The 12,800-nt window shown below is 42.5% G+C and overlaps 1 protein-coding gene and 1 long non-coding RNA gene across 2 annotated transcripts in view; one reads left to right on the top strand and one right to left on the bottom strand.

Moving 5' to 3' along the window:
• The window catches only part of KCTD1 (potassium channel tetramerization domain containing 1), a 212,169-nt gene that overhangs the window by 106,349 nt on the left and 93,020 nt on the right, over positions 1-12,800 (bottom strand). The gene's annotated exons all lie outside the window — the stretch shown is intronic.
• LOC132343767 (uncharacterized) lies at positions 9,874-12,681 on the top strand. The gene is made up of 2 exons (XR_009492711.1): positions 9,874-10,989; positions 12,444-12,681. It is a non-coding gene; the product is annotated as an uncharacterized lncRNA (long non-coding RNA).

Here is a 12,800-nt window from a genome sequence, read left to right as displayed (position 1 = left end):
TCAACAAGATACTCATACTCATCATCATTTTCTGTCTCTTCATTATCATTATAAAGTATCACATATATATCTGTGCTTCTCCATTTCTTAGATTACTTGAAAGTAGTGGCATGGTTGTTTTGGAAGGAAAAATTCCCAATGTTTTCTCTTCATTTTCTAACCCACCTACTTACTCCCATTCAGTCCATACTTTGTGAGTTTGTGCCATAAAGAAACATTCAACTCTGATTACAGTCTTCTGACCTTATCTATTATATAATAATGTAATTGCTTTTTATATGTTTCCTCTCCTACGTCAATATACCTTTGTCATTTAGGCTGGTGCTCAGGACACAGCACTCCAGTTGTTCACCGTGAATGAATGAATAGGATATATGTTTAGTTAGCCGTTAAGGAATAAACATTTTGGGGAAACATCTGAAATATCATGAGTCTGAATTTCTATACTAAAAAATTTTTGTAGGATGGAAAGTAACTATACGACAACATTACTGTTTGCAGTAATATTTACAAGTTAAAGTGAACGTAATGACTGCTTTGGTTTAATATTTCCTTGAAATTGATTCCCGCTCTGGTGGACCACATTATAGGAAGTTATTGCAGGAGTAAGGGACTGGGGAATGCAGGTAGCTATTTGTCAAGAGACATGAGCTGGGGAGGATTTAAGTGGATAAATTCAAGAAATGTTGTGTGTTCTTGAGGGCAGAGGTCATAAAAAGGAATCAGTTCATCATTGTTTGGAAAGATTGAAGGCAGGAGAAGAAGGGGACAACAGAGGATGAGATGGTTGGATGGCATCACCAACTCGATGGACTTGAATTTGAGCAAGCTCCAGGAGTTGGTGATGGACAGGGAAGCCTGGCGTGCTACAGGCCACAGGGTTGCAAAGAGTTGGTGACTACCAAGCGACTGAACTGAACAGTAATTTTTTATTTCATCACTGTTTTTAGTTTCTCCTTTTAAAGTCATGCTTTCTTGATTTGATTACTAATAAAAGATTTATAAAGCAGTCTGGAGGTTAAATGTGAATTCAAATCAAAACTATTTTGACATATCTTTGTTTCAGAGTTTTACTACTAAATTCTGCTGAATTTAATTGAAAATCATCTTGAGTAATGTTTTTTCTAACTCAGATGAAAATAGAATCCATGTAATCTAACTCTATGATGTGGAAGAAAACTCTGTAAGAGCAGAAACTGTGTCCTTTATCACCTCATCTCTGGTTCATTTCCAGTACAGTTCCTTAGTGTATTTTAGCAGAGTGGCTGGTACATAGTAGACACTCAATAAACATACAAATATTTATGTGTGGGGTGAGAGCTAACCACCACAAAAGTTCACAGAGCAGTTGTTCAATTGCTAAGCCATGTCTGATTCTTTGTGATCCCATAGACTACAGCACACGAGGCTTCTCTGTCCTTCATCATCTCCAACGGTTTGCTCAAACTCATGTCCATTGAGTCAGTGATGCCATCCAACCATCTCATTCTCTGCTGTCCCCTTCTCCTCCTGCCCTCAATCTTTCCCAGCATCAGGGTCGTTTCTGATGAGTCGGCTCTTCACATCAGGTGGCCAAAGTATTGGAACTTCAACATCAGTCCTTCCAATGAATATTCAGGGTTGATTTCCTTTAGGATTGTCTGGTTTGATCTCCTTGCTGTCCAAGGGACTCTCAAAAGTCATCTCCAGCACCACAGTTGGAAAGCATCAGTTCTTTGGTGCTGAGCCTTCTTAATGGTCCAACTCTCACATCTGTACATGACTACTGGAAAAACCATAACTTTGATTATTACAGACCATTGTCAGCAAAGTGATTCATTTTGAAATGAAAACATTCAACTGTTAGCTCTTAGTTACTAAGACTCTAGTATTTCCAGGCTTGAATATAAACAAGAAAACCAGGGCCAGAAGGGCTCCCAAAGATTAAGCCACTTGCCCAAGCTCTCTGAGACCTCTGTAGGTCAGGAAACTTTGGCTCTGTAGCCCAATGTTAAGTGGCTTGCCACAATCAGCTTCTAGGAACCAAAGAATGAAAATAAAAAATAAAAATCTTCAAGGGAACAATTCCCTATCACTAAAATACTTCTCTGTCATCCGATTTGGGAATCTTGGAGAGTTAGAATAGGACTCCCCCAAGACCTTGGACTGTGAGCACAGCAGAAATAGCCCAAGAAGCTGTCACCTTTATCACTTGGCACCTAAAATACTGGGATTATTTTCCAGGGCTGTTGTAAGTAGAGACCCATTTGTGTCTTAGAAGAAATGAAGATTTTAGAGACAAAAGGAATGCCCACAAACCCAATCAGACCAGAATTAGGTGTTTCTGTTGAACTCCTAGGTTGTCCCATATTACTCTCTAGGGAGTAAGAAGGATTTTACCTATTTTTATCTTTGATGTTTTGTCAAAAAAAAAAAAAAAAAAAATAGGTCAGAGTGAACTTACCACAGTGATTCACAGAAGTAGAATTTTTCGTTTCTAATTGCCACCTGGTAACTATAATTCTTGATCTTTCTACCTAATAATCACCTACCAGTCTCCTAGGCTGTTTGTAAAATAAATAATATCTTAAAGGAATGTAGTTTTCCATAAGAGAATTATGTTTTTGTAGAGCCTAAGAGAGTGCTATTTCTCTTTGTTATAATATTCTGATAATGAAACTCGTCTTGGCTAATAATGAAGTCAAATGTAAAGGCTGTCAAAGTTAAGTCAAACATAAAATTAATAATGATAGTAATTTCTCTTCTAGTCATTTATATTTAAAGAGCTTGTAGGATTGAAGTGGATGTTAGTCCTATTATTAAATAACATTTAGTTCAATACCATTACAGTACTAATTAAAGTGGAAAAGGAGATTCAGATATGTGTTAATGTCACATAACTAATATATATATCTTACATGTGCTAAGTCACTTCAGTTGGGTTGCACTCTTTGTGACCCCATGGACTGTAGCCTGCCAGGCTCGTCTGTCTATGGGATTCTCCAGGCAAGAATACTGAAGTGGATTGCCATGCCCTCCTCCATATCTTACATAATGGAAGAGTTATTACAATTGTCTTAGAAGATAAAATATTCATGAAACTATTAGCTATATGCCAAAAAAGTAACTTATTAGTAAAAGCAAAACAAAACAAACAACAAAATGTCATCACTTTATCCCCAAATGTTGGTATGAAAATGTTATTCTCATATATTTTATTGTCAATATCAATTAAGACAGCCTTTTAAGAAAGCAAGTAGGCAACCTCTCAAAAGCCACAAAAATGTTCATATTCTATGACCCAGAAATTGCTTCCAGAAATTCATTTTCATAAGAAATATCTAATTGTATTTGTGTTTTGCTAAAGTTTGGTTTATTTCATCTGAACCATTTGGACAAATGAGTTTTGCAAGATATGTCATCAAGTGTGCTCTGGAACTACATTTCATTGTGTCTTGGACACTTGACCTTTGTTCACAGACATTTAGAGAATATTAGTTGAATGAAAGAAGGAAGAAGTTCAGTTAGGCTAGAATCCTGTCTTCTCATGTTCTACAGCAATGCCAAGTACCCTTTGACAAATATCAGTAATTTGTCAGAAGGTGAAGATAAAGTATATGAACTAATAGGGCAAAGCAAGATACATTTTAAAGCTGGTATTGCGATATCTTCAGGACTTGGAGAAAGTTTAAGGACCAGATTTTGAAGCTCTTGACAGCCTAGTCTAGGTATGTGGTGGCAATTCACAGGACGTGCAGAGGAGTAGGTATGTGCCTGCCCCGTGGCTGTTTCTAAATGAACTAAAAAAGAAAGAAAGAAAAAAATCCCCTTTTAAATACCCAGAAGCACTAACCCACATTTTGAACTAATTGACTTACTTTTTCTTAGGAAAGCTTAATTTAACTGATAGGGGCACATGGGTTTATCTGAATATTTAAAGAAGCCCTGGGATGGGCTTGTTCTATTTCTTTAATTTGTTGCTGGAGATCCAGGTTTTTGCACTTGATGAAGAAGACTGCTTTGGAGAGGGGCGGGAAAGCTGGAAGCAGTGTGACCTAACTCCTCTATTTTGGGATCTAAGTTTGTAGAGCCAGGGCACCGGGAGATACCAGTACAGAACTCACCATTCTATGTGTTCCTACCGTCTGTGGTTAGATTAGGCTACCCCAGGGGTTACATGTTGTTGCTACTCCAAATAAAAACAGGCTCCTCTAAAAACAGATGGCATCTGTTTGTTTCACTATCTTTTCAGCTCATTTTTACTTTAAAGTAAAAAACAGCAACAAAGCAAAACTGATTTATCATTCTTTTCTGATTATAAAAGCAGTGGTTTTTCAGATTCAGAAAGTGTAGAAATCTGGAAAAACATATACGCACCATATTTCATTCTTATTAAGGTTTAGAGAGTGCTTGCTGTGAGTCTTATTTTTTATATTAACACTCTCAAGTCGTTCTCGAAAATATATGTGAGCATTGTTCCTAGTTTCCAGATGAGTAGAAACCCAGAGAGCTTAAATAACTTGTCAACATCGCACAGCTAATGGAGGTAGAACGTGGGCACACACACGCTTAATCCACCGAAACAGGTCCTTCGGTTCTGTTTTCCACAGCACCGCCTCCCCCCGCCCCAAAAAAAACCACTCTTTGATTCAAGTATATTTCCATGAATTCAATCTCAGGTGATCTGCTGTTTAAATTATATATATTTCAAAATCTGTAATTCAAAATATGTAGGCAGAGGATTTTTGGCAAAGTGCCGAGTATATGGTAGGAGGCAAATAAAACAGAAGATTCTCTCCAGGAACACAACACGCCTGATTCCAGGGAGGGGCGAACCTTCAGTAGGTTCATGTGGTCAGGAGTTTTCTTTCTGCCTTCCTCTTAGTTATCTTATTTCCATCTGACACAGGAAAACAGGTTAACTTAGTCTTTATCCAACTCTGGGAAGTTGAGTTGGACTATCAAAACTTGAGGATGAACTCATTTCAAATCTGTTTTTGCCATCCAGATGGTAATACACATAGGAACTAGCTTTATTTTATTTTTATGTTTTTAAATTTCATTTGTTTATTTTTGGCTGTGCTGGGTCTTCAGTGCTGTGCAGGCTTTTCTTTAGTTGCAGTGCATGGGCTTCGCATCGCAGTGGCTTCTCTTGTTTCAGAGAATGGGCTCTAGGGCACGTGGGCTTCAGCAGTTGCAGCACATGGGCTCTAGAGCTCAGGTTCAGTAGTTGTAGTGCACCGGCTTAGTTGCTTTCTGGCTTTTGGGATCTTCCCAGATTAGGGATTGAACCTGTGTCTCCCGCATTGGCAGGCGGATTGCTTACAGATGGATACACTGGGGAAGCCCTGTTGTTTTGTTTTGGTTTTGTTTTATTTCAAGTTTATTTATTTAAAAAATTTTACTTTATATTGGGGTATAGTTGATTAACAATGTTGTGTTAGTTTCAGGGGTAGCAAAATGATTCACTTATATGTGTACATGTACCTATTCTTTTTCAAATTTTTTTCCCACTTAGATGATTAGAGAGTATTGAGCAGGATTCCCTGTGCTATACAGTAGGTCCTCGTTAGTTATCTATTTTAAATATAGTAATGTGTATATGTCATTCCTGGGGCTTCCCAGTGGTCCTAGTGGTAAAGAACCTGCCTGCCAATGCAGGAGACGTAAGAGACTGGGTTCGATCCCTGGGTTGGGAAGATCCCCTGGAGGAGAACATGGCAACCCACTCCAGTATTCTTGCTTGGAGAATCCCATGGACAGAGGATCCTGGTGGGCTACGATCCAGGGGGTAACAAAGAGTGGGACATAACTGAAGCAACTTAGCATACATGTGCATATATCATTATCAAACTCCCAACAGAACCTAGCTTTAAATGATCACTGAACAGCCCAGGAAAATCTGTTCTCTGGTTACTATTCCCAGTTCGCATCGTAAGACTTTTTGTGCTTTAGCACCATGTTTTAATGACCCACATTCTTTCCAAACTCACAACTAATTTAGCTTTCCTTGAAGTATTGGCTTTTTGAATTTAAAGCCTGAAGCAGTTCATGAACCTCAGAATGCATCAGAATCAACCAGAATCACCTGGAGAACTTCTTTAAAAATGCAGATTCCTGGTGCCAACTGCAGAGATTCTGATTCATTAGGTCCAGGGTACAGCCTAAGAAGGTACATTTTCTAACATACAGATCAGATAAATTCTAATACTAGCCTGACCACACTGTGAGAAACATGACCTCAAAAGCTAATATAATTTAGCAAGTAATAACAATAATTTCCTCTTTATAGCAATGATCACTAAATCATTTGGAGGCCATAATTCATTTGAAAATTGAATAGAAGTTATGAAACCACTTCTTCATAAGATGCACATTCACAATGAACTCTGCCTGCCATTTCAGGGGGTGGGGTGTGGTTGGGGGGCTTCCCTCCCCGGTGGCACTAGGGGTAAAGAACCCTCATAAGAGAATCAGGTTCAATCCCTGGGTCGGGAAGATCCCCTGGAGGAGGGCATGGCAGCCTACTCCAGTATTCTTGCCTGGAGAATCCAATGGACAGAGGAGGATGGCAGGCTACAGCCCACAGGGTTGCAGTCAGACAGGACTGAAGTGACAGCAGGCACACACGGAGGTTGGGGGCCACCTGCATTCTTAACACGCTGTTCCGTAGTCTCCAACATCATCTGAGTATTTTTGCTCCCCTGATCAAACGTCTTCACAGCTCCTTTCTTACTTCAGTTTCAAGTCCAGACTCCCCATAGCCTTGCCCCAGGCTGATTTCTCAATAGTTTTTCCTTGTGTCTCCTACCATGAGTCCAGCTCTCTGTGAGGAAGAACCCCAGACAGAACAGTGCTGGGAAGGGAGCAGACGCGGCCAGAAGTCCCCATGACATTAATCCTCAGAGTTGAGTGTGCACCCGAATCCCCTGGCAGGCTGGACTCACCCCCCATGTGTCTGAAGCAGCAGTCCAGGTTCTCTCCCAGGTTCCCAGATGCTGCCAGCTCCCAGACCCCACTTTGAGAACCGCTGGCCTAGGAGAAGGTAGATAAACATTTCTAAGGGGAAGAATCAGCACAGGAAGGAAGAAAGATGAGATTAGAGATGGGGGTTGTGGAGCCTGGAGAGCCTCCCTGAGTTAATTCAGCAGGACCAGGGGGAAGGAAATCTCTCCTGTGACTCCTGTGGTTGAGTCTATAACCAGCCCTGACTACCAGCTTCCTTTCGGATTGGAAAATGCCTCCTCCCCTCCTTTCTGCTGATCTAAATTGTCTGGATTCTTTAAGGCCCAGCTCCAAATTCTACTTCCCCATGAAGCCTTCTTTCATCCTTGCAGCCTGAAGCAGACTGTCACTGCTCTTGACCCTCATGGCCAGGCCCTTTGGTCAGGCCACCCACTGGGGGCTTGCTCTGCTCATTGGTCCAAGTTGTGGGCTCTCAGGGTTGCATTTGGTTTTTCTTCCTTCTTTTTAAAAAAGATTTATTTAGATTTATTTGGCTGCATCAAGGCTTAGTTGTAGCACGTGCGATCTTCATTGCGGGCACACAGACTCTCTGGTTGTGGCCTCCAGGCTTCAGTAGTTACAGCTCAAGGGCTTAGTTACTCCTTGGCATGCAGGATCTTAGTTCCTCGACCTGGGATGGAACCCAGGTCCCCTGCCTTGCAAGGCGGATTCATAACCACTGGACCACCAGGGAATTCCCTGTCATTTCTTCCTTCTACTCATTTCTCGGGGTTCCTTCTCTTTGGGAGGCTTCACAATGCACAATGATTATCAACGTTGGCTACACCTTAGAATCACCAGGGGCAACTTTTAAAAAGTAACAACGCCACTGAATTATTTGAGGGAGAAATCTCAGCCCTCACCTATTGCCCCCCTCACAAGAACAGAGTAAATGTGGCAAAAATTCGAATAAGTATTGTGGCTCAGACGGTAAAGAATCTGCCTGCAATGTGAGAGACCCAGGTTTGATTCCTGGGTTGGGAAGATCCCCTGGAGAAGGAAATGGCAATCCACTCCAGTATTCTTGCCTAGAGAATCCCATGGACAGAGGAGCCTGGACGGCTACAGCTCATGGGGTCGCTACAGTCCTTGGGGTCACAAGGAGTAGGATAGGACTAAGCGACTACACTTTCACTTTTTTCATAGGTCATGTGGGTGCTCAGGTTCTCTACTTTTGTGTATGTGAAACAGTTTCTCAGTGAAAACATATGTATCAGTGCCAGGTCCTCGTCCCTCCTATCTACCCCGCAGTGACTCATGAAAATAAAAAAGTCTGCAGCCATGTCTGAGATCCTTAGAGTCCCTTGTACACTCTGGCTTTCTGTCTTCAAATGACTTCTTTTTACCCTTCTCTAAGCCTCTGCTAAACTGAGGGGGTTCTTGCAACTGAATGCATCTTAGAATCACATGGAAAACTTGCAAAAAACATTCTATTACCTAGATCTTTTTCGAGACAGTTTGATTGACTTGGTCTGGGAAGTGGCCTGGGCATGGGCCAGACCTTTTCAAGGTGATCCAATGTGCAGCTAAGGACTTCCCTGGTGGTCGTGGTTAAGAATCTACCTGCCAAGACAGGGGACATGGGGTCCATTCCTCGTCCTAGAGGATCGTACATGCCATTGAGCAACTAAGCCTGTGAGCTGCAACTACTGAGCCCCCCAAGCCTAGAGCCTGTGCCCCACAACAAGAGAAGCCACCTGCAATGAGAAACGCATACACCACAATGAAGAGGAGCCCCTGGTTACCGCACTAGAGAAAGCCCCTGAGCAGCAACGAAGACCCAGCACCTAAATACATAACAAATGCTCAGCCAGGACTGAGATCCACTCTCCTAGATTGGGAGACCCATTCACACATGTCTATTTGCTGCTGCTGCTAAGTCGCTTCAGTCGTGTCCGACTCTGTGCGACCCCAGAGACGGCAGCCCACCAGGCCCCCCCGTCCCTGGGATTCTCCATGTCTATTTGGAGGACCCTTAATATGAAGTCTTGAGTCTTGGGTGGTCTTTATGTGATCTGTGAACTGGTAGAAATTATGTGGAAAATGTTCTGTGTTTGTACATCTGTGTATTTTCCTACAAACAAGGATTCATAGCTTTTAACAGACTCTAAAGGGGTTTATGATTCAAAATAGTTGAAGAAACATTCATATGGATGTGGAGAAATAAGCACATGCATGCTCTGTTGCTAGAAGTATAAACTGGTACAGTGTTTTTTGAGGACATTTTGGCAGTAGCTATCAGCACGCAAAATGCACATCCATTTCAACCCAGCAGTTCATTTCTAGGAATCTAGGAGCACACAAAGAAAAATGTACAAGGATGTTCTTGAAGCATTGTTTGTAATAAAGGCTCATCAGATATAATCTAACTCTAGCAGTGGATGGTGAATAAATAAATTTGTATCTCATCTATTCAACAGAATACTAGCTGTAGATATAATGAATATGGTAGATGTGTAGGCGATGAGTGGAAAAATTTCCAAGATGTTTTATTATTCGAGTGCCTGTGTGTGTGCCAAGTCGCTTCAGTTGTGTCTGACTCTTTTCGACCCTATGGACTGTAGCCCACCAGGCTCCTCTGCCCATGGGATTCTCCAGGCAAGAATACTGGAGTGGGTTGCCATTTCCTCCTCCAGGGGATCTTCCTGACCCAGGGATCAAACCCTTATCTCTTAGGTCTCCAACACTGGCAGGCTGGTACTTACCACTACCACCACCACTTTAATGTAAAGTACGAGTTCATTTTGGGCTTCCCTGGTGGCTCAGTGGTACAGAATATGCTTGCAATGCAGGAGACACAGAAGACATGGGTTTGATCCCTGGGTTGGGAAGATCCCCTGGTGCAAGGCATGGCTACCCACTCCAGTATTCTTGTCTGGAGAATCCCATGGACAGAGGAGCCTGGCGGGCCCCAGTCCATGGGGTTGCAAAGAGTCGGACACGACTGAAGCAACTGAGCACGCGTGCACATGAGTTCATTTGTTGAAAAAACTAAACCAAAATGATATATGCACATTTTGTGAATGTACCTAACAAGCCTAAAACCACACACAAAAAAGATCTTCTTACCAACCCTTACAAACATTCTAGATGTTTCAGTGACACTGGTTGGCACACCCCAGATCTTTCTAGAGGATGCTGCCTTGCTCACAGCCACTGCTGAAGGGATAGATTTGTCAAGCCAAGTAGTCATTCTATCACATGACCAACACCTTAATGGACTGGATCAAGGATAGGTCCTTACACAACCAACCCCTAAGCTACCTAGAAGCCTGTATTGAAACTCCTGAACCAAACAATCTCTCTCTCTAGGGATTACAATGAAAGTAAGTCAGCCAATAGGGAGAAGACAGGCCATCGAGGCAGCCTGGTCCTGCTCCTGGAGTGAGCATCTGCTGAGAGCCCTGGGGCTGCTCTGTGTCTGGACTCCAGGGGAATGACTCTACTGGAATCCTGACCTTGGGTTTCCGCGAGGTTTCATTTCTGTTACAAGCCCACTACCTCCATACAGTTAATTGCCTCATCTTAATTTCTCTTGCTTACAACCAAGAGCTTATCTACACATTCACTCTCTGCCCTGTCCGGCTCTGGAACCTCAGACTCAAGGCAAGTCACCACAGTTCATCCTCTATCCAAGACTGCAACCTGGACCACATCCCTTCCTCCTGCTTCCTTCTTGCTCTTTCTCACCCTCCGCTTCCATCGAACCAAGACCTGCCAATTCTAAGTCACCATTTGCTTTAAATCCATCTTCATCCAAGTGTGGATTAATTGTGTTTCCCTCTGTATCAGTCAGTTCCGGCTGCTGTAACAAAATACCACAGACCGGGTGTGGATTAGACAGAGATGCAGTCCCTCACAGTCCTGGAGGCTGGAAGTCTAAGATCAAGGTGCCATCAGGGCTGGTTTCTGGTGAGACCTCTCCTCCTCGCTTGAAGATGGCCGTCTTCTCCCTGCATCCTCATCTGCCTGCGTCTCCCTGCATGTGTGGAGACAGAGATGGAGGTGGAGATCTCTGATATCTCTTCTTATAGGGACATCAGTCCTACTGGGTTAGGGCCCCCCCACCTTATGACCTCATTCAACTTAATTACCTCCTTATGGCCCTTATCTCCAAATACAGCCACACTGGGAGTTAGGTCTTAAGCATATGGATTAGGGGGCACAAACTCTGTCTATAACACCTTCCAAACCTGCTCTTCCTCATACCTCCTGTCTCTGCAGGGCACCCAAGCTAGGAACCTGGCAGACACCATTACCGTTCCCCCGCGTTCACATCAGATCTATTTCATTCAGCTCATGCTCCGCAGTTCTAATGCCATCTCCCTAAACCAGGCATCCTCCACTGTTCTGTGACTCAGGGAACAAGGAAGGAGCCAAGACTGAGGCTGTACCAAGCACAGAGGAGGGGGCAGCCTCCTCCCGAGTCCAGGCTGGGATTAGCGTCTTGTCCTTAGATGTCCACGGGACACCTTTATAGCCTTTAGTTTGGCCATCTGTGTAAGCTTTTCTTCCTTGAAAACCAACAAATGTGAGCCACCCACCACTTCCCAACACCCACCCTACCTTCCACCATTGTTGTTGCTGAATCACTAAATCGTGAGTGACTCTTTGCGACCTCATGCACTGTAGCCCACCAGGTTCCTCTGTTCATGAGATTTCCCAGGCAAGAATAACTGGAGTGGGTTGCCATTTCCTCCTCCAGGGGATCTTCCTGACCCAGGATCCAGCCCCAGTGTCCTGCATTGCAGGTGGATTCTTTACTACTGAGCCACCTGGGAATCCACCTCCATATTTGACACGTTCCCACTTATCTGTACTTACCTGACCCAACTCATGTCTTAGAGGCTTTTATGAAGCCATCTCTGATGTTTGTCCTATGCTAACACTTCCATATTATTTTATTATATTAATAGTATCTCCATGTAGAAGCTCCAATGTGCCTGTCTGTGTGTGTATTTTTTAAGGGTCATACAATATACAATATCAATTCAAAACAAGCCTAAAGGCAATATCACAGAACATCAAAAGGAAAAAGGGATACTTGTAACTGTATCCTAGAATAAGAGGATAATGAGAGGTCTGCTAAGAAATTAGACCAACTTTTCATGAAAGAGTAGCTATCTGGGGAGTAGAGAGGAAAGGAGGTGAAGAATTCATTAATATTCAAAGGTCTGATCCTTTGAAGACAAAGACTGCCAGGTGAGACTGCTAAGTATTGGATTACTTTGTAATTAGGTATCAGATCTGCTCCAGATCACCTCCATCTCTGGCAGACTCACTTTTTTCCTGCAAACAATTGAATTCTTTCATTCATAACCTTTCCCTTCATATGGATATGGTTGGTTGGTTCTAAGGGGACCCATCAAAGGGTTTGGAGATCATCACTGAATCAGCTTGCTTCTATATATTATATTTGGGAAATGAAATCTTTATCCTCCATTCTGTTTTTAAAACAGGAGGAAGCAATTCCCTCTTTGAATATGGAGCAAGACTTCTCGGGATATACTCAGGACCTTAGATCCCTGAGAAATACAGAAAGCCCCACAAGAATGTCTCAGGTACATAAAAGTTTGTTATTTCCATCTCCAAGAAATAAATGTACACTCCTTCTCCTGTTGACTTTTATTTTGTGGGCATTGGTTTGATTCTTCTGAGTCCCAGCTTACTTTTTTGAATAAATTAGACTATCTTTAATTTGCTGCTCGATGCTTCTGTGGGGGTGAGCATGCTTTGTTTTTCCAGAACTTCTTCCCTGTGGGATGTTAACTGTTAGTGCCAATTTTTTTTTTTTTTTCCAGAAGAAGTTGGAAGAG

Source organism: Bos taurus, chromosome 24 (assembly GCF_002263795.3).
Source record: "Bos taurus isolate L1 Dominette 01449 registration number 42190680 breed Hereford chromosome 24, ARS-UCD2.0, whole genome shotgun sequence".
Taxonomy (NCBI): Eukaryota; Metazoa; Chordata; class Mammalia; order Artiodactyla; family Bovidae; genus Bos; species Bos taurus.
Note: the sequence above shows the minus strand (reverse complement) of the source record. Positions and strands in the feature narration are given on the sequence as shown.